The sequence below is a fragment of the Tachypleus tridentatus genome, chromosome 10 (assembly GCF_004210375.1).
Source record: "Tachypleus tridentatus isolate NWPU-2018 chromosome 10, ASM421037v1, whole genome shotgun sequence".
In the NCBI taxonomy this organism is placed as follows: domain Eukaryota; kingdom Metazoa; phylum Arthropoda; class Merostomata; order Xiphosura; family Limulidae; genus Tachypleus; species Tachypleus tridentatus.
In genome coordinates, this window is record NC_134834.1 from 62,659,922 (window position 1) to 62,683,585 (window position 23,664).

The following is a 23,664-nucleotide window of genomic DNA, read 5'->3' on the forward strand; positions in this document are numbered from 1 at the left end:
CACTTAATTTATTTTATGTAATAATGCAAACTTGTATCTAATATGTTGCCCTAGTGGAAGCCAGTGGCACTAGAAACTATAAATAATATATAATAAATCAAAGATTCCCACTATATACAGCTAATAGTATATAATGAACTGAAGACTGAATTATCATAAAATCAGATACTGAAAACCAATTATATCATCTCGTTTTAGCACTTATAGCATTGTAGCCGTTGAACCTGTTCAAAGCACAAACAAGACGTAAGAGTCTCAGGAAGTGTAAGTGGGTCACATTTGAGTTCCAACCTCTTATTTCACTCTCTAGAGTACTCTAATAGTGAAAACCAGTTTTGGTGACAACTGTTTCAACTGCTTGCCAGTTATACACACATAGGAAGACTTTTGTCAAATAATAGTTTAAACGATTGTTTCAAGTTAGATATACGACCAAGAACTCTGCCTTCGATTGCACCAGGATGACGAGATTTTACGTAAAATACTCACGATTCATTTGTTTGTTTCAAGTTAAGTTGAAAGCTACACAATGGGCTATCTGTGCTCTGCCCACCAGAGGCGCTGAAACTCGGTTTCTAGTGTTGCAAGTCCGCAGACATAACGCTGTGCCGCTGGAGAAGGTCTATGATTTAATAAAGAAAATTATTTTAAAATAATGCTGTTATTGTAATTATCATTTATCGAAATATAAAAAGCTTATTGAGGGGGGAGGCTAGAGCCCCATATTTATAAAGGCAATAATAAAATTTCGACTCAAAATGTACAGTGCAATATTAAAGAATATTTCTTTTTTATTAAAATTTATGTTTTGAATTAAACCCTGGTTTTAACGTTGTTCTAGTTTGGATTAGCGATAAGTTTCCAGCCTAAAATTTTCCATGTTCAATTGGGAGGTTCAATTCTCGGTAGTGGACGGATCATTGATAATCCCTATGTAACTTTAAGCTAAAAAACATCACCAGATACACTGTTCTAGTTTTTATAGTAATTATGTGTACAATTAATTAATTTTTCCTGGAAAACTAGTGCTAAATATATCCCAGTTTTCAAAGAAATGAGAATAATGTAACCCTTCATTTGTCTCAAAATATGATGGACTTTATCATAACCCATTTTCAAAAATAACAAGGACCAAACCATCCTTTTCTATGTGTACTTAAAATTTATTAAACTGTTTTATTCAGTTTTCGGGGGAAAATTACTACATTTATCTGTTTGGTCGAAAGATTAAACAGATACTAACTATCAGTCTTTTATATATACAAGATGAAAGACTTTTTTCAACTGACGATTTAATATTAGTACTTTCATAAAAATGTACAAGTATTCGTAGTCTTATTCGCCTGGCAATGTTCGTGTACGGTGATTGGGTAGTGTAATTCTAAAGTTCAATACTATTCTCAGTTATCGTTACTAACGCCCAGAACAAATCAATAATACGCCCACTTCACAGGACCAAAAACATGCACAACGTAGCGTGGGTTATCTCGCAAGAATACACAGATCAAACTTTCTGCATATATAGAGATAACCTGCTTAGCACGTGCGACGATTTAAGTTTTTATCATCGATCAATTCCTCTCATTATCAAGTTCCACCCATTTTTTTTTTAAACCACACACCCAGAAGTTGTGTCTAATGTTGAGTAAATCATTAATCACGCCTTCTTCAATACCACACATTCCATGCAAAATGAACGAACATCATACTGCAATAGTCAATAACATACTGACAGACACGGAACATCCTTGAACACAGTAGTATATTGGATTAAATACTTTTTATTAAACACACATGGTAAGAAAATATGCGTTATGTCTGAAGGACACTTGGTGTACCTTAATCACAAACTTAAGTTAGCTATAAAACAATTAATTGAATTGAAGCGCTTAGAAAATAGAAACGTTTTGGTTTCTTGTAACAACACACATGACGCGCCATTTTTAATTTCAAGTTGTGCTTATTTGAAGATACTGTTGTACTTGGAATCAACATTTTTTAAACACACACGGTTAGAAAAGATGTGTTGTAAAGTAACACAACTTTTCTGTTATGTCACAACCACACTTGATATTCTCTAATCACACTCTAAGGCGAATTATAAAACAATTAATTTAATTAAAAGTTTAGAAAGTAGAAACATTTGAGTTTCTTTTAACAACATAAATGTCACACCATTTTAAATTTAAAGTTGTGTTTATTTAAAAGATACTGTCGTACCATGTAGTCTGGTTTTCATGACGAATTCCGCTTTAAACTGTTCATGAGTAGCACGTGGTTGAAAGAAATCGTTCTATATCTAAGGCAATTCTTTAAATACTATTTTTATCTAATGTTTGACTTTTAATTTATGTTTTAAAATGCCTTAATTTATTGATATTATCATGTGTTTGTAGATTTTATGAAATTTAACAAAGATGATGTATATCAGTTAATGTATCCGTGTTATATTTTGATAGCCCACAGTGATTATACAGAATGTTCGGAAAGTCACTGTGCACTTATATATTTCTTAATAGGCATGTTTCAATATAGAATACAGGAGGTAAATGTGAATGACAATTATAAACAATTTTGAAAGTGACCCTCGTTGGCATCAATACAGGTTTGGATCCTTCGTATTTTGTTTCTAAACACCGCTATCAATTTCTGGCTTGAAATAGACTGAATGAATGCTGTTATCGCTGATTACAAAACTGTACAGTGACTTTCAGAACACCATGTATACAGCCATCCAATTTGTGTCTAAAACAGTGTTTTTCCTATGTTTCTTTACCCTTCCAAAATTCACATTATCTTTGAGTACAGTTGTTTTTGTTTAATTTTAAAACTGCTTGAAATTTACTACATATTTTCTATTCTAGTGATGTTTTATAATGTTATTTGTCTACTTACGTTTAATATGATAATATAGAAGTACATCGATTTGTTTATTGTTAAGCGCAAAGCTAAATAATGGATACCAAATGAACAAATATATATAGGTATAACAATGAATAAATTATCGTTGAAAACAAAATAAGTATCGCAAAACTAAATTTACCACGACACAGTAACCACGAATGAGTGTGGCTTAATGATACAATGACTCAACATGGGAGACAATAGAAATATTAAAATCGGATAATACATTCAACCATAATATAAGGTTTTACTGTCTATATTTTTTGACTTTTCAACTGAACTAAGCCGATCATAGGTTAATGTTTAGAATGTTGGTAAGGTCCAAAGTCCGAGCTCATGAAGTGCTTCTGAACATATTTTGCACTTTCAGCGACGAGCATGTTATAAACTTGATAATTAATTCAAATATTTTATTAATAGGATCATGTAATCTGCGGACTGGTTAGCTCCCTCTATCCAGCAGTTTGAAATTAAGGACTACTATATCTATGCTTTAGGGTTTCTGTCCTGACCGTTTAGCTTACGTACTTTATAAGGTAATATTCAGGATGAAAATAACAAAAACTTTAAATTACCTAGCCTGTTACTTGTTTAAAACTTTCTTACTATACGTTCTCATAGTTGTTTATGGTTGTCATATCGTCCGCCACATTTTTTATATTTACTCGTTAAAGAAAAATAGTGGTTTTTGTCGTTCTGTAGAAATTTAGAGATTGCTCTGGACTCTTGCTTCATTCTGTTAGTTCGTAGTCCCATTAGAATATTTTAAAAGCACTACATAAGCCATACAATAGGTAAATGATTTTACTCTACACCTAGATACAAGCCCAGCATAGCCAGGTGATTAAGGTATTCTTCTCGTAATCTGAGGGTCGCATGTTCGAATCTCCGTCGCACCAAAGATGCTCGTTCTTTCAGCCGTGGGGGGAGTTGTAATGTGACTGTCAATCCCATTATTCGTTGGTAATAGTGTAGCCCAAGAATTGGCGGTGGGTGGTGAAGACTAGCTGCTTTTCCTCTAGTCTTACTCTGCAAAATTAGGAACAGCTAGCGCAGATAGCTCTCGTGTAGCTTTGCCCGAAATTCAAACCAAACCAAACCTAGATATAATGTCGAGTAATCCAAACAAGATTTACGATTATGATAATGGAATTAAAATGTATCATGCAAAGTACAATTGTCTTTAACTATTAACAGAAGCTTCAATTGAAATAACGATTAAAAGCATGTGTATTGATAAAGAATTTAGAATTACGTTATTTTATCTTTTTATGTTTTATCTGTAACATTAAAGATACTTAATTGTACACACGTTTTTTTTTTAAATTTATACTTTAACCAAAGTTGTGAATAGGTCGTTCTAAGTATTTCTTGAAGCTGTTACATTTCAAAAGATTGTACTTCTAAATATGTTAAATAAATAAATATATTTTCTTTGTTGACTGTAATTTTTTTTATATTTGGGGGCATATACTAATGATTTGAATAAATAGCCTTTAATAACTTTGTCCAAAATTTTGCGTAGCAGCTTATTTTATTTTTTAGCAAAAATCTTTTGACGATGCCAAATTATTTTACTAAACCACTGAAGATAAAGTTTCTGAGGGTTACATACCCCCCAAATATAAAAATTGCAATAAACAAAAAAAGTTTTTTTATTATGTTTAGGAACACTCTTTTGAAACTAAAAAGAATTTCAAATATTTAGAAGAACATATTTACAACGACGTTCATTGTATATATTGAAACCAATATGTATAAAGATGCTTTGAATGTGTTCTGAGAAGAATACCCATCAGTGATAAATTAAGAAATCAATGTTGGTTTTTATTTAGTTGAAGTTTCTCGATCGAGAATCTTCTTTATTCACACACCTTGTTCATTCTTTAAACTACATAGTACCCAAAGTTCTCGATATCACTAGCACCACACTCGTTTGTAGATATTTGAAGAATTACTGCTACTAGGAGGCTTCAGACAAGAGTTTTCGTAGGTTGCTCTAAATGACGCATGGTTTATCCTACATAGCCTCGTCCACATCGAGAGCAAAGACATCGCTAAACATCACAGGAGCATTGGAGTTTATTTAATCTATTCATCTTAAAAGCTTTCTTATTTCTCAATACCAATTTTAAGGCAAAACAAGATGAAATAATTGGATAATTTAAAGATGTGTTTAGTTTTGATACTCATTGCATAACTGTCTTTACCCATCAATGGAAGAATGACAGCATAGACACATCATAACTGACTTTACGACGTGGGGGTGTATCTTCCATTTAAACAAACATTAAAATGTTAAGATAAAAACCACGCATAAGAAATACAAAACATCTTTACACTTTTTATTCTTTTATGGAACAATTATAGTTAGAGGCGATGTGAACAGTTCTATCAAATATCTATTTAATGATCCTTATGTAGAACAGGTAGAAGTTTGTCAACATGTCTACTGAGTTGTGTGTATGTTAGTTTATGATATTTTATTTGCACATGATCTCTAAGTTATTAATATATAGATATAAAACAAACACATTTCACTTAATTTCTACATCAACTTAATACAAGGATATTGGATATTTAAATTCAAGATTTAAGAGTAGACTGACAATAAAAGATTAACTAAAATTATCAGTCTTTAATGTGAAAGATAAAACAAAAAATTAAATAATTTTTATATTTTTACAATAACATAAATATCCCGGGTAATTCAGGCTTCGCATATAACAAAGTTAGAGCCATAGAATTAGAGGACACTGGTTCAAAGACGATGAAGCAGTCAAGTGCAAAATTCATGTATTAAGTGAATGAATGTGCTGAGATGCAAGGTAAGAAAACCAAACTGAAATAGATCCAATGTATAACTAAAGGAATAATACAACAAAGGGAGACTTTCTTCGTTGTTACAGATCTGAAAGAAAAGTAATACTAATGAGTTATAAGTCTAGATTGCCCTACATCTGAACTACATAAAACGTGATCATATTTGATTTTGTTTCACGCGTGAAGTGTAATATTGAAACGTTTAGTTCACTTATTACCGTTGGTCATATAAAGGAGAGTTAATTGCAAAACGTACTCAACCTTCCAATTGAAATTATTATTTCTGAGAATAAAAAATGAAGATTAGAAATGTCGTGCATTCGACGGACTATAGTGTTAACATTTGCTATGAGAAAACACACACACACACACACACACACACACACATTTAGATGAAATGACCATTAAAGAAAAATGCAAATTTGACACTTGAAAGAAGCAATAATTTCAATATAAAAATCAGGTCAAATAACTGCTTTTAACATAGTGAAAGAAGCAATAATTTCAATATAAAAATCAGGTCAAATAGCTGCTTTTAACATAGTGTCATTCTCAAATAAAAACTGAACAAGCAGATTAGCTATTCCAATAGGTAGAAAAACAATTTATAAGCGTAAGTAAGGTCTTTATTGATGTTGAAACATACTATATGTTTCGACAGAAAATTGTTCGGTCTTTCTTATGTATGATAAGAGACTCTTTAAAAACTACAGAAAATATGGAAGCAAACTATCTCTCATTAAGCATCATAATGGCCCTAGCAACATCAGCGATAAATGTATTTGACTATCTCTATTCACTGTTCACAGACTTGAACTGTCTTGACCTCTACCTATATTCTGTTACCTGTGAAAATCATTCCTGTCACATTTAATTCATGTGTCTTATGTCCTTGTAACGATAAATAAACCTTTGATTGCTGGTAACGGTCATATTTAAAGAAGACAAAACAATGTTCCGCCATCATTAAAATTCTTACTTAGGCTTAAAATTCGTTGTTTGTATACCTATAACGATATTAGAATAATGTTTTTCCTCACTCAAGATTATCTATTACGACTGAAATTACAGGGGATTCAATGAATGTTTAAATATGGAGTTTACCTCAATATAAAGAGCAGAGACTACATATATATATGTTCCACTTTGAAACAAAAACAATTTAAGTAAATAACATGCAGATTTTGGAGTTGTCGATTTCACAACAATAATCGAGAAGGAGATTTTTAGAGATTGCACTAGACGAATATTATGGTGATTCTAACTTTATATGGAACTAATTTTCAGGGCAAATATGCCAGGGCTCCTCAGAATACTAGGTCAATATGGGAGAAAACTGGTCTTATTGTTGAAATGAATGGAATATCTAGGTTTTCAGCATCTCTGTTTCTTGGTATGTCTAGCACTCTAAGTGTTACAATTAACAAAACGTCATCGAATGTAGTAATGAGACAAAGAGGTAAACACATTAGCTCTGTTCCGAGTAATGAGTGATCACCTAATACCAGGATTTAAGTTCCAGATCGACAGAGTCGGTTTCTCTGGTAACCTAAGTGGTATCCTATACCAAAGCTTAGTATACATATACATGTACTTTGAACTTAGATTAATTAATTTTCTACCTTACAGAAGAGTTAAAACCACAATACTTACAAACTACTTATGTTAAATAAAAACAAATTATAGAAGAAAAACATTGTACAGTGACAAATTCATATAAGATACTTAGGTGAGAAAATGTAGATTTAAAATAATATAATGAAATGTTTACGATCTAAATATCCAGACTCGTTTTATTCATCTCTACAGGAAATAAATATTTTATACGAATTTATTCTCCAAGTCACGTACTGTTCTCGAAATAATTTTATATTCTACTTTACCTGTTATGCTAAACCTGATAACCATGACTCCATAGTATTGTACAATACCAGTTTTCATGTAACAAGCTTATTCTTAAGTTTACGTGAGCATTTGATTTAAAGACCACGTTTAAGCGAAACTGACATTATGTAATCCATATCTCTTTGTCCATTTTTTTAATAAAAATGAGCAGATTTCGAGGTGAAATCGGAAGCTTACGAGCCTTCATCAACTTTAAATCCTGGATTACTATATTTTTAATAGTGATAAATGCGTCTAGCTTTATCACAATTCCCTTCTGGCTTAGCGTATTTTCTTGTCACCCATGGTTTGCACGTGCAGGACACACCATTGTATTATCATATGCAAATTGTTCTTTTAAAGTTCGATTAACCCTCTGCTTATATACATATTCTTCAAAAACTGAACCGAACAATTAACATGCACATAAGAAGTAACGTATGACGTCCTGTGTTGTTAACTTACAATAGGTTTGTCTGTTTTTGAATTTCGCACAAAGCTACACGAGGACTATCTGCGTTAGCCGTCCCTAATTTAGCAGTGTAAGACTAAAGCAAAGAGAGCTAGTCATTCCCACCCACCGCCAACTCTTGGGCTACTATTTTACCAACGAATAGGGAGATTTACTATCGCGTTATAACGCCCCCACGGCTGAAATGGCGAGCATGTTTGGTGTGACGTGGATTCGAACCCAAGACCTTCGGATTACGAGTGGAGTGCCTTAACCACCTGGCCAAGCCGGGCTCTTACAATAGGTAACAGGCTATAACTAACCACTGTATTTATATATAAGTACATTTTGTAAATAAACATAAAAGGTAAGGAGAAATTATGTAAATAACACCTGTCGAAAGTTATACATTACCATGCTAGTAAACCTAGATATTTTGTTTGTATCTCTATAGATCAAAGTTACAGTGGGGTATTTGGTGCATCCGCCCGCTGGGAATCGAACCCCGTAAACTTTCGTTATTCATCGACGGGGGAGCAACTTAGATAGGAAGTATCAGTGATCACACACTAGTTTCTTGTCATTAAGTGCATGTGCAATTTGAGAGCTTTAACGGAGTCCTATTTTAGAGACTGAATGAATTAACCAAGATATAAAAGTTCTATATAAATAGAATCATTATGGGTGTACGCAGAAATTTCTCAACAAAGGCGGAGATCAAATGAGCACAACAGAGTGCTTGGAGGGATCACTGAATATCTAGAGAGCTGAAAAGTTAATATGTTTAAATTATCCCACACCTGTCATGTGTCTGTCATGAACAGAGTAATTATTAGTTATCATAATTTGATAGATATATCTTCAGATGTTCGTACAGGCTTACAGACACAAAAATTACCTCATTACTATGTATAACGCAGCCTGAAAATAAACATTAAAAATTATATCTAATAAAGGCCAAATTATTATAATTTTATTACTTGAAACTATGAGTTAATATTCAGAAACGATTAGTTTCGTACAGACTGAAGAAAATGAAAAATAAGGCCTGAATTACGAAATAAAGACCTTAAAATGTTTCGATACACGTAAAAGCTTTACAGAATAAAACTGTATTGAATGGATAGATTTATAGGATAGTTTTTCATATTATTTCTAACTAATTGATTAATCCGTAATAATCCGAAGTTAGCAGCATTCCATTTTCATCTTTTTCTATTCTTACGAAATTTTGGTTATTGAGTTGTTTGATGCTAAAATATTGACTCGTATTCTAAGCTGAAATTCCAAATAAGCAACCAGATACACCGAGTTTGTTTGATTTTTTTTTCGAGCTTTGACCACTGCTATCTAGCATAGACATTTCTTTGATGTCTAACAATAATTTTGTTCAGAATGATTCAAATCATTCAGAATTTTAGTGGACTTAACATACTAATTTATCTTCTTGTCAAATTCTAGTAACTTGAAAACATTGACTGATCTATTAAAGTGATAGAACAAAGCTTGAATTAATTTTATAAAATATATTATAGAAATAGATGTGCTAATTTAATGGACTTTATTTCAATTTTGTGTGTGTGATCTGGATAAAACAAATTGTATAACACTTTACGAACATAAAAGTATAAACACAATGACGAGTTAATTTTAAGTAATGCAGGTGAAAGTAAATATAGACTTTAGGATGGTTTGAAAACCAAAGTTAATATGTCCGAAACTGTTAAAACCAAAGTTAATATGTCCGAAACTGTTAAAACCAAAGTTAATATGTCCGAAACTGTTAATTAGACTTTGTCTTGTACGTTTCTTCATCAAAATACGCAGAACTACAGCCAAGCAAACACTTCAACTAGTCTGTCTTTCTGATGCGTTCGAAACAAAGAAAAATATACTAATTATTTGTGAAGATTATTGATTGATAGAGTGCTCATTTAGTTAATCAGTGCTGATTAAAATTAATAAATAGTATTCTAAACATGCTGTTACACAAACCGAGCTGATTAATTCAGAGTTCGTTGGATTATAAAATCTCGGCTTGTGTATATGTTGTATAGCATCATTTTCTTCATTACCACAGTTATTAACGAGTAACATATTTTATAGAATGAGTACATGAAACGTCTAAGATACAATAAATTTAGGTTATTATTTACTACCCAAGTTTTTCTTTCTGCGTATGAGCTGAGTTAGCTTGTAATAAATATTCTCTTATTAGCTTCTCATTGAATCCCAGCTTATATTTGTCTGAATAAAACTCTTTATATACTGATAGAAACATTATAATAAAAATAAGCTGTACGAAAACTAAATGTTTTTGTCGTACTTTAGATGATAAAGTTTTCGTCACACTCAGTTTTATTGTGTATTCAAAATGATTCAGTAGACTTAAATGAACGCATGACGTTATTTACAAGAACAGAATGTGAATCATTATAAAGGAGGTCAAAGTGGTTTTGGAGTTTTTCAGGACTAAATACATGAATTTACAAAAAAAATATAATGGATTCAGAAGTGATCGTTCAAAATAAAAATTTACATTAGATTTTCGAACGTTTCGTACTAGGGGAACTGAAGATAGTTTTGGAGGATCTCGTGTTTCATTGCACGTACACAACTAACATAACCGGGAGGTCTGGATACCTTTTCTGGGGCTCGCGGCTCATAAATGGGCTCTCGAGAAGACATATAAATGTGTAGTCAATTAATTAATACAAGCCATTAAAACTTAATAAAAACAAAATAGTAATCTCATTCATGTAGTCAATTAATTGATACAAGCCATTAAAAACTCAATAAAAATAAAATAGTAATCTCATTCAGATACTTTTCTTATATTGTCTTCTCCATAATTCCAGTCATCATTGCAAAAGGAGAACAATTAGCTTTTCACCATTGCCAAAAGCAGTCCAACTGATCCGGAAACGCTTGCGCTCTGAACTATGACACTAAGCCAAAAAGAAGGACATACAGGAAAGTTAACTTTCACTCATACATCTTACAATTACTTGATACAATTAACTTTGTTTTCACTTCATCTTGACATCAGAATAAAAACAGATTATTTTAAACGGGCTTAAACGCTAGAGATCAAGTTTCAATACCTGTGGTGTGCAGAACACAGATATCCCATTGTGTAGCTTTATGTTTAACATGAAAGAAAAAAAATTATTTTAATGGTTAGAACGAGTTCTGTATGCATCTATGAACGTTTAACATGTGTCTCTGATACTTATAGGTCTTCCATCATCATTCTCTTATTTAGTCGTTTTTTGTTTTTAAAAACCATAAACTTATTTTCACATGGATATTGGTTACAAGTTTTTGTGTTTTTCTTATTTTCGTTTTTTATACCCATTTGAAAAAAGATAAATAAAAGCATCTTTTTACTAAAACAAAAACAGCACATCGTATTGATAAGCAAAAAAATATATAAAATAAACTTTGTTAAGGACAATTTAAATTACTACATTAGATTGCAAGTATTAAACAGTTGCTTGCTTTCAAGGCCAGGATGCTCTATATGACATTCAAATTACTTTGTAGCATGCTGCATGGTAGGATAGTGTGGTATATACAAGGTAGGAGTGCTTTCTGCAATAAAGTATCTTACTTCTGATAAACTTGATACATTCTACAGTTTCTAAATACTTTGTAAGGATGCATAATAACGGAACACAAAGCCATTGGAGACGTTCTTGTGTTGTGTTTTGAAAACGATGTGTTTAGTAAATCACATAACATACTTTTTTTTCAAGTATATGTTTTTCTCAATATGTTTAGTTTATTTGTATACATAAAAACTTGATGGACGATTCTACAAGGCCTTTGATTTGTTTATTTTGTTCAAACATAAGTACTCTTGAACCTACACTTATTACTTAAATGCTGTTTGTAATACTGGTATAATGATTGTCTGCATTTTTGTTTTTACGAAAACAAACAGAAATAAAATATTCCTAGACTTGTAGCACTTTACGAGGTTTAGCAGCAGTCACAGCCACAGACTGATTTTACAGCTCTTTTCTCGTTACTAAAAGGAGATCAGTCAGATCTTCACACAGAGTCACTGAATTAATTAAGATCTATAGAAGCAACAATATTAACAGCAGGAAGCAACAGAACTTTGGACTAAAGTCCTGGCCATCCAGGTCAGCAAAGAAAATAAAAGCAGTTTCATTTATTTACATTTTTAGCTACATTAGTTCCAGCAGAAACTTACTAAAAGCATTAAAATAAATTACTCACCCATTTTCTTTATTGAATATAATAAAAATCACAACAAATGAACAGTTGCAGTGCCAGACGTAATGAAGAGTGATGATGAAGTTCCCTCTAGTTCAGATGGGGGTATATGAAAACATTGTCTATAAAGTTGGGGCACTGTATACGATAACGTTACTTGTTCAAATAACCAATGCAATTGCGATGATTACTCGGAGATGCTGGCACGTACGTGGGCGAAAATCGATTATCGCTTGGACACCTTGGAACTTAAAACAGTGTCCATGTCGAGGTGTAAATTAACGGCGCCGCTGGTAATGGACAAACATAAGGTTTTGGTTTTCATTATACCGAAAACTGTAATTGTTTATCTTATGTAATTTTTATGTTATTCGATTAACAAAGTTGTTTAATAATGTATGGACACCCTGTATTTCTGTATAGGATTACATAATAATGGTAATAATTTAACTATCAAAGTTATGTTTATAATATCAGAAAAGACGTTTAAAACAGTTGCATCAGAAGACGAAAACACGAAAAAGATAAATCACAACGCTTAAGTAAATTTACATGTGAACATCAGGCGAGTTTCAGATAATTACATTTGAACGTATAAATGTATAAATTTGGGTAATAGTACCGATGTATGCATTATTAGACCATATCAGCTAATACGGATGGAAGTAGTTATATACAAGAGAAACATGTTTAAAACATCTCTTGGTTGTACAAAAGACTTCGAAAATTGTATATACACGGTGTAAACTTTTAAAACTTTTAATGCTTATGCGCCATATGAAATTTGCATTACATGCTTTGGGTAAACGTTAAACGCATATGTAAATTATGAAATTAATGTGGAAGTAGGTTACAAATTCGTCTGCTTTTATGATGTTGTAGATGAGATAAAGTTGTTTACAAAACTCAAATATGAAAGTAATTCAGACCGATGTGAAAGATGTCCCTGCAACCAATATTCAACACACACATAAAGCAACTAAATTAATTTCTAGGGAAGGGGAGGGGTTATGTTTACCAAAAGAATCACTTCAAATTCTATGTTGTATTCATATGTCGTGTAAGTGTAATGTTAGCGCTTTACCATTTTTATATCATTATTGATCATTATACTGGTAACGAACCAAATATAAAACACAATAATTTCTACACATTTCAAATTACTTGAATATTAAATATCATATTTAAGATTTTTTAAAGGTTCAGAAATTATAGAATATTAGGCAAACTTCATCTATGTTTGCAAATGTTCCTTGAAATAAATTCAACAAATAGGCCTATAATTTAATTTTATAAATAAAACCAAAACAAAAGAATGTTATACAAGTTTTTTACTCAAGCTTCTTTCCGAACAGCTGACCAATTTAAGGTAAACCTACAGGTGTAACATAAAACTATGCCAAAGTTTGGTTTGATATGAAATGTGTTGTTTTTGTTGTTTTTTTTATCAAACGATATTTTATCTTTTCAGGTTCATCCCATGGATCAGAAAACATTGCTGATTATGGTACCATTAGACAAAACTTACCAGGTGCTGAAGTACAGTTTTAAGACCAATGACTTTTCAACGCCCTAATGGCTACAAGTTTCCTCCAAAAGAAGAATACACAAAGTAATAACTATTCCAGATAGTAAACTTTAGGACTTTAAAGGACTTACGTACAATGCAAGAGAGAATGTTGACAGTAGTATGATTTGTACACTTTTCAGTCAGAGCCAATAAAATGGTGAACATGGTATATTGGTTAGGCATTCCAAGACCATCTTTATCATGGTAACATTGACCACTTTTCTGAAGCATGACGAAGTAGAGAGCCGAGGCACAGCAATAGCTAAAGTTGCCAGTTTCGTAAAAGAACTTGCCAGGGAAGTAGTAGGATATATATCTCAGCATGGGTCTTGTGGGATTTGCTACATTAATAGTTACCAGCTGCTTTAAGCTTGAGGCAAATGTTGAAATTGTGCTGCTTTATGGCCCTTTGAGATCATCAGAGAGCCAGAAAATACATAAGGATTGATTCATATCCATGTCAAATTCCTGAACCGCCCTAAAGACAATTTCAAGTGTACAGACATGTCTCGAGGAAAACATCTGTAAAATGCTATTGGAAAAGCAACATGTACCAACAGAAATGCCCAGATCCAAATTATTGTAACAACTATTAACCACATCGCCAGCACCAGATTATCGAGATGATCAAGAATGAAAAATTGTTTCTTTTCAGATAAGGTTGTTGACTTTTCAAACAAAAGCAACTGAGCATTTTTCTCAGGTCAGAAGGCATATTTAGAGCCTACTTTATATTATTTATTCATGTTAAATATCAGCATATGTCAATTATTATATTTAAACAATGACCAAAAAATAAAGTTGATTTAGATGACATAGTACATAAAAACCTCATATCCTGGAGTCTGGGTTGAAATCACAACTAAGGTACTGGTGGAGAAGATTAACTTCTCTCTAAACAGCTGTATATTGGATTTAAACTTAATGTATGGTCAGTACTATGAGGCTGTGTTGAGCACGTGATGATGAAAGGAAGGGTAAACCAGAATTATTACTTAGTACACTGAACTTTACCATGATTACTTTTCTGCAACATACCCGAGTATTTTCAAGCATAGATATGTACATAATAAAGAATTTAATGCATACAAAACTGAACTCATCAGATTTAATAAAAATATATATCTGCCCTGATAGTAATGAAGAAGTGCTTAGGTTATTTAAGAGCTTTTAGGATAGATTTCATGGCATCATATGATAGATCAATAGAATCATGAGAGCCTTGAAGGATGTAAGAGACATTTTCATCGTCATATTACTGATGATACAAGATGAGTAAAAAAAATACTTTGACTCAGCTAGCATAGACTGAAATTTAAGCTTAATAACTTGAAATCACTTAGCAAACTCTAAATATACTCTTATGTTACGTGAACTGTATCATTAAAGTGATTATATTGGCATGAATTAGAATTTATTGATGCAACTTTCAACACCAAACTATCTTTGTTCTAATAAAATCTGAAGTTTCTTGAAGCTGAAGATATTTGAGTCAATGTTAGAAACATGCTATCTTTATCATGCAAACGTGAGTGATAATGCTACCATGAATGTTCCAAATAAGGAACCTATTACCTTCAGCAGATAGTGCATCACTAACTAGTGGAAGATATTCTTAACATGTTTTCAGTGCTCATCATCGCATCGAATACAGGGACTCGATATGGTTGAGTGTCTGTTGGTCACATTTCCGCCCGAAGATGCTATACATCACTCAGTCAGATTAGTATTGCAATGTAAGGACGAACCTCTTTCCCAAGCCAACCTCATCTACGTTTGCAAATGTTCCTTAAAATAAATTTTCGGATTATGTAGTCAGTCACTAAATGTTTCACCGAAACGTTTCGCAGTGACCTGAAACATCTCAAGACTTGCCTGTTTCTAATTTGTAGACAAGTAACGACCCACATGTTTGGCCATGATGAATATTTCTTGACGTACTTATAGCTATTACTGCCGTTATTGACAAGTTTAACAGCTACTTGCCATCTTCTTCCAGTCAATAATAGTCTTGTTTTCACTTTGTCTACCTGAAGTTTTATTTCATTGTGTTTAATTTTAACTATTCTAGTTGCTTCGAACTATCTAGTATTACTTTATGTAAGTTTCTAATGTGTTTTATCCGATTATACTCAACATCACTTTTTTCTTTTTTTTGCATGTGAACCTCTAGTCAGTTCTTATTCAGTGTCATTGTGATTAACATTAACTATTGCATCGTACATTTTTTTAGAATATCGAATATTACATCAAATTCTAGAATTGTCATTTTAAAGTTGTTCTTATTTTCAGATTATACTCGTTTTAGCTTCTTTTGTTTATTATTATGGATTTTTTTTCTTCTCCTTGAAGTGGTAGTATTTTGACTGCATTTTACTTCAATGACATGATTAATGTTACAGTTTGGTTGTTTTCCAAATGGTAGTTGACGTACTTGTGTTATTTATTTGGCAGCGTTGCATAATATTCTGTCAATACCCGTATCAGTGTTCGAAAGTTTTTTTCTAGGGTATCTTCACCTGTTCAGGAACTATATAGATCTGATACTGGTGCTCGACAAGTGGTATGTAGAATTTTTTGCAAGGATCTGCAAAAATGCTGGAACAGATTATGCTAGCTTTTGAAAACGAAGTTTCGTTAGTTTTCACTGTTATTTGGATTGTTCTTCTGCCATACATCTGAGCCCAGGCAGACTCTTAGTTGAAGATAAAGGTTAGCCGCTAGCTAAGGTTACGAGTGAGGTTAAGTAATGTATAGCTTGCTATGACTTTCATACCACGCTACATATCAGTGTAAGGCAACATTTAAGAACTTTGCAGATTGCGAGTCGAGAGCCCCCAATCACTTGGGCATGCCGGGCCATCACAGAAATTGATATAATTTTATGCACTAAATGGAAAGAATTTTTCAAAACCGCAGTTAATATGGTGTAATAACACTAACGATCCTTATATTGCGATATTATGGAAATGCCACAAATGCATAATAAAATGGATAATCCAGACAATCATTACAGCGACAAGAGTGCTATTCAATAAACACAAAAAACATTGTATATCATAGAAGGCAGACTAAACTGCATCTATTATTTAAACTGTTATAAGTCAGCAACAAAAATCATAAAAATATAGAAGCAACTGTTACCTGGAAAAAATTAAATCAAATAAGAAAGCTCAACTATTGCTTGTTTGAAGTTAAGCACAAAGCTAACTAATGGGCTATCTATGATCTGCTCACCATGGGTATCGAAATCCGGTCTCTTGCGTTGTAAGTTCGCAGACATACCACTATGCGACTGGAGAGGACAAAGCTCAAATACCACGCACGAAAACAGAATAGCACTATGAGGGTTTTATAAATGAGGCAGTTATCACCTCGTGCAAACAAACCATATGGTCTGACGATAAAAACTTTCAAATAAATACCTCGTAAAAACATATAATCTGGAATTATCTCGTCAAATTAGTAAGTCAAGGCATGTGTGACGTTTGTGTAATGTTGAAAAAAAAAAAAAAGAGTCGTTCGTGGGTTTTTATATTATTCAGTCTAACACATGGGTTGTATGAGTAAATTATTGATATGTAAATACACTATGCATGTATAAACATGATAAACGATCAGGCCAGATACTTAAGGTTCAGACATAATCATCCTTAATTTGAAAATACTAACACATGAAAAGTATCCACTAACAGCCCCAATAAAGGTACTTTAAATTAGGTTTCAGGACTGACTAACTTTTATAACTCACTCATTACTGAAATGCAGTGTTCAAAGACAGTCTTCAGTCTTACGCTCCGCGAACCGTCCTGCTAACCATGAGAGATAGTTAAGTGGTTTTTATGGAAAAGTCAACTAAAGGAAATAGAACAAACTAATGGGTAGAGGATTTTCCATATTGTTCCTTTTCAAACAATCACCACACTTACTTTTGATATATGAATTACAGTTTGGAGCCTGTAATTACGAGTTATTGCACGAGTGAATACGTCTTACTTCACGTTGAACTATAGAAATATGTTTACTTATGGATAAAGCTAAAGATATTTTGACAAATGTTTCGAAAGAAGTGACAAAAGCCAAAAATGTATGGTTTACTTTCAGCATTTTATGCAATGAAGAACATCTAAACAGTTCAATGCTTCATACTGGAAAATCACTCAGTGCACTAAAACAAAATGTTATAAATGATAACATTCCAAAGCCTGTAGCTATAAATGAAATGTGAGTCCTCCAAGACAAATAAAGAAAATGGTGTAGCAATAAATTATGGGAAAAACACGAACAGCTGACTCTGGTGAACCTCCATCCTGCAGAAAGCCATTAAAAGTGAAGAGGTCGAGTCATTCATGACCGTATACAACGTTGTGAAACAACACGAGCGGGATCCAATTAGATGAAGCTTTATATTTCAGTTGATATTGTCGCACTGAAGCTTATATATTTCAGGCTTTGTAAGATATTTAACTGGCTTACAAGTAAAGTTGGTTCTGACTCAAATGCATCGTATTTCAATACACATTATACAAAAAAAAAAAAAAGGCAGCGCATGCGTACTTAGCTATCCAATAACGTTCTATAAATCAGCTATCTACGAGTAAATAAAACAGTTTAAAAAAGAAATATATAGAACATACTAATCCTTCGATATTGCTATAAAAGAAAACACTATATAGTATTGTCAAAATTATGATGCCTTCCTGAAAATATTTTTAATATACTATTTCGATAAACAATACGAGCAACCCGTACACTGCCTGATAACAATACAGTCGCCTTATTTTATTATAAATTTATTATTACAATAATTTATCCAATAATCGTCTTATGTTTCCTTTAAGGTATCAAATAATTGATTAAAAGGCATTGTAATGAACTAGGATAATGAACTGAACAGATAGATAATCAAAGTTAGATGCAACAATTACGTGAGAAGTATTACACGATAATGGAATATTCTTAATTGTAATATGTTATTTTTTACATTTCTATTTAAAATGCAAGTAAAAACGTTCATGTACTGTTCCAAATATACATGAAAAGGCTATGTAATAAAGTATGTTTTGCAAACTTTCAGGGAATTAGCGGCGATACTGAATATGCAAATTAACAAGTCACTTTACCATCACAGTTAATACAAAGGTGTACAAAGGTCGGTGTAGCAGAGTTAACTTTTGACATTGTTTTAGTTTTCTAAATAACGTGATGTTATCGAAAGTTGTCGCACTTAAGGTTATGTAGCTGCTCTTTCCAATGCTGAATATTCACACACTAAGATCATAAAGATATGTTCATATCTACGATTTAGAATTTTCAAGACGAAGATATTACTTCATTATTAAAACAAAACACAAAAAATGAATTTGGATCAACTTGGGGTACCAGAATCATTCAGAAAGAGACAAGCAACAAGTCACACCCAGCAATGGTAAACAGAATGAAAAATCTTATCACAGGTGACAACCCAAGAGTATAAAAGTCAGTGATAAAAGCTGTTTACGCGATCTAGAAAATAGTACAAAAATAAGAACATCTAGAAACGAGACTACAGGTTATAAACTCCTCAAGTAAAGGCTTCTAGTAATACCAGTAAGGCTGCTTATGAATTCTTGTGCAATCGGACTTTTCAAATGGATGCTAGACAGCATTATTCCTCATATATTAGAACATATAGATAATGGAAAATTTCCAGGAATAATTTATATGCTTTTGGCAAGGAAGAGCCTTTTGAAATGGAAACTCTACTTTAGATAATTTTTTAAGATGCACAGTTTCCAGAGTAAGACCAGACGTGGCAACATAGTCTACAATGGGCTGAGACACCGAAATCGTTTAATGCGACGTACTTAATCCTCTATGTAAAAACAATCCTTATTAAAAGGTTATTTCATCTTAAAATTTACTTTAATAACATTAAAACTCCATGCAAAATAAATTATCTCATTGAACACACATATAATAACAATACGTTAGATTATTTTTATGAAGCTTTAACTACGAGATTATCTATCTGTTACAAATAAAGGTTTTGAATAACTTTCAAGCTACCGAGAAAAAGAGCAAACAGCAAGCCGTGTTTTTCTTTTGTAGTGTGTAGCTTTATACCTGTATTCTAGGTTATATCAACTCAAGGAACATTATTATAACAGAAGTGTCTTGTCAAATTAAATGTTGCAAATTACTTTTAAATATTTTAATTTTATAAAAATGTTTGAACAAATATAATGATAAAATTTTGTTCAAACCTGAAATCCATATTTTTTGCTCACAATAAAACCAGACAAACAAGTAGTTAGTCATTATATTCCTGTTTAGAAAACTCTTGGAGTTTTATTGGAGAAGGACAAAGTTATTGAGCAAGTATCTAATTTCAGGGATTGACAAAGCTTTAGGCAAAACCCACTATTTTCTTCAGATCCATTAGATGCTACAAGAAAATACATAAACTAACGATTTATTTCCAATCAGGAAATATTCACTCATCAAAAGTAATTAGTCTGGAGTGTTTTCAGCTAAACAGTTTCTGTGAAATTCAACATTACTAAATAATTTGGTGTCCCTTAGTGGCACAGCACAAACAGCTCATTGTGTAGCTTTGTGACTAAATATGAACAAACAAAATTATTTGACTTTGATGACATTATTAAGCCTCTTGTGCCCTAGACTTCAAAATACTGGGAAAAAGAAGCCTTTTCTGTGAAACCTACACGAAAGAATTTTTAAGCCAATATAGTACAATATTAAGCTTCACAAATCTTCCAATACCTTGCTGGAACTTTCATCTAACCAATGAACTCTTTGCTACCTCAGGCTTAGGTTATAGGGTATCATATCTTTGAGTAAATAATTAAACTGTGTTTCAAATAGCAAAACTCTATATACACATGTACGCCATGAAGTGTATATACATACTTTGTTTATTAGCACAAAGATACACACTGGGCTATGTGTGTTATGCAAACCATTGCTATCGTAAAACCGTTCTTAGCGTTTTAAGCCCATAGACTTGCCGCTGAACCACTGAAAGTCATTTAACATTTTAATCTTACACTTTGCAAAATATGTTTATATATGTTTTCCGTACGTATTTCATCTAAGTCGGTAATGCAACATTAGATGGGAAATAAACCTTCACTATAATAAATATACAATATACCAAAACGCACGTTCACTGAAATATATATTTGATGTTTAGTTAACTGTTACATCAATGCTTATTTTCTCTCCATCTATCGGTAAAAGGTTTGAGTTCTTCACATAAACGTTTACTTGATTGGTTGCAGCTCAGCAACAAATATTTTAGTGATTGGCTTCTTTATCTTTATTTTTTTCTACAACAAGCATCGTTATTTATGTCGACAAGAAAGGCGTGGATCAGTATGGTGGCCACTGCTGGGCATGAAACGAAACGAAACATTAATGACCGTCTCCTGCTGTCTTTACATGGAATTTTCAGTGGTATCTTTAAATCCTTGCTATTAGGCAACTAATCTAAATTCTGTGGCCATCGAGATGTTAATTCTTTTGCTTTTTGGGAGTAGTATTGCTTTAAGCGAAAATTCTGCAAACACAAATATAATAAAGATAGACATAAGTAGTATTTACTTTTAATTAAATATCTGTCGTAACGAAATTTAACCCTTTCAGTAATATTAGGTTATATTTGTACGAGCGTATTTTTATGCAGTATTTGATTTGACTCGTTTTGAATTTTACGCAAAGCTACGCAAGGACTATCTGCGCTAGCCGTCCTTAATTTAGCAGATTACATGTCGAGCGCCCAAACCATCTGGCCATGCCATGTCTCTTAATTCTTTTAATTTCTTACTCAAAACAGCATAAAAACAGTTGCTTATTCGAATAAATATGATTACACTAGAAACGTTTTCAGAGCTGATTATCTCAAACACATTATATGGTCTTAGTTTTTGTTTTGTTAAATAGTAATCTTTAGTGAAAAACTAGAAACCCAACAGAAAAGGTGATAAGGAAATTGAGTAGTGTCGATGCAACGTTTTTTTCTTAATTGATTGATTGTTTTGAATTTCGCGCAAAGATACAAGAGGGCTAACTGCGCTAGTCGTCCCTAATTTAGCACTGCAAGACTAGAGGGAAAACAGCTAGTTATTACCACCCACAGCCCAACTCTTGGGCTGCTATTTTATCAACGAATAGTAGGATTGACTGTGACATTATAATGCTCCGAGGGCTGAAAAAGCGAACATGTTTAATGTGACAGGGTTTCGAACCCGCGACCCTCACATTAAGAGTCTAGTGCCCTAATCATCTGGCCATGCCGGACCCTTTTTCTTTAATTTAATGATTTGCATCGTAAGACGAGGAGAAAAATATTAATTCGCTATGTTTTTGAAATTGTGGTTTACTTTTGGAAGAGGGATCCTTCAGATGCAGTTAAATTGAAGGGAGTTTAAGGAAAATTTTGACAACTATTTGAAGGATACGAGATGGCTTTGGATTGTTTAGTGTTATCCTCTAATATTATGTATTTTACCATATAGTTTTTGTAAACACGGTATTTTCTCGTATCTTTCATGTCCTCGTTTTTATTCTTAAAATAGAAGCCATTTGACTAAACTTATGGAGATTATTTCGTTTATATTATTACGAGATTGGTTTTTTTCAGTAACTATTATTTCAATAGCTCTCAGTTTTACGCACTACAGTTGTTGTATGATGTTAGCACATTGATAACATGTAGTTAGTAGTTTCATGGTTTCACTCCTATGTTATAAATTGCCGGAAACAAAAAGAAGTCTACTCTTTCTCACACATTATTAGTATCAGGTATTTAGATACATCTACTTTTATGGTGGGGCTTATTGTAAGACCGTATATTTGTTCTTTAATGTGAATGCTGAGGGAATTATTACATATTACAAAATAATTCTCAAGCAGGTAATTCATATGAATTGAAATTACATCATCGTCGATCAGACACAGGTAAACGATTCGGGAGTGGCTACATTCAGTGGCAGATTCATGGATCGGATTAATGGGCGCTGCCACAGGTGGTAGCTCCTGGAGAGAGGTCTGGTGGTAAAGTCGTAAGGGTGGTCAGGTAGAGACCCTGTGGCTCTGAGAAGCTTAAGACAACTAGAGTAAAATGAGAATAAGTGAGCAGAACTAGTTAATTCTAATCGGTAATGGTATCATAGTGACAGTGGTACCATTAGTTGATGAAATAGCTTTTATGAGGTACAGAGGCTATGTTACAGTGATACTTATCAACTGACATTAGGTGAATTATTTATAAGATGATAATACAAGGGGTTGTGCCGACGGCCACTGACCATCATGTCGAGGCCAGCTACCACAAAGGAGATATAAACGTCACCAATGGTCATAATGAATCCCACATTATTTGCTTTTCCTAGCTACATCATACGGTACTTTCGTAGTTCCTCTTTTCGGTTTACTAAAATAGGTCAATATCCTGTCACCAAGTTGTGCAAAGTTTGATACTCAGTGTTTCTTAAGAACTTATTTGTTTTCTACCATCCATCTAAGGGTTAAACACTAAGTTTTATGCAGTACAGCTTGTGAATCAGTTGCAAATGTTTATGTTGCTTTTATAAGTGTTTTAAAAGTCGTGACATTTACTAAAAATCCTCTATATTTATCGTCTAAAATAATGTTTGAAATTAAAAACCGTTCACTAGCTGTAAAAGGATTTTAAGTTAAAATTAACTGTATAAAATTATATTCAAAGTAATAATTAAAATTTTCTAAAGAAAATAATTAAAATGTTAAATTCTCTACATCTGTT

At 32.5% G+C, this 23,664-nt stretch overlaps 1 protein-coding gene and 1 long non-coding RNA gene across 14 annotated transcripts in view; one reads left to right on the forward strand and one right to left on the reverse strand.

Annotated features, from left to right (window-relative positions):
- The window catches only part of LOC143229432 (uncharacterized), a 72,400-nt gene extending 57,771 nt beyond the window's left edge, over positions 1-14,629 (forward strand). Inside the window, exon 3 of the long non-coding RNA XR_013015860.1 lies at positions 13,779-14,629. This is a non-coding gene — a long non-coding RNA (uncharacterized LOC143229432). The remainder of the gene's footprint in view (positions 1-13,778) is intronic.
- The window catches only part of LOC143229430 (uncharacterized), a 252,158-nt gene that overhangs the window by 187,768 nt on the left and 40,726 nt on the right, over positions 1-23,664 (reverse strand). The gene's annotated exons all lie outside the window — the stretch shown is intronic.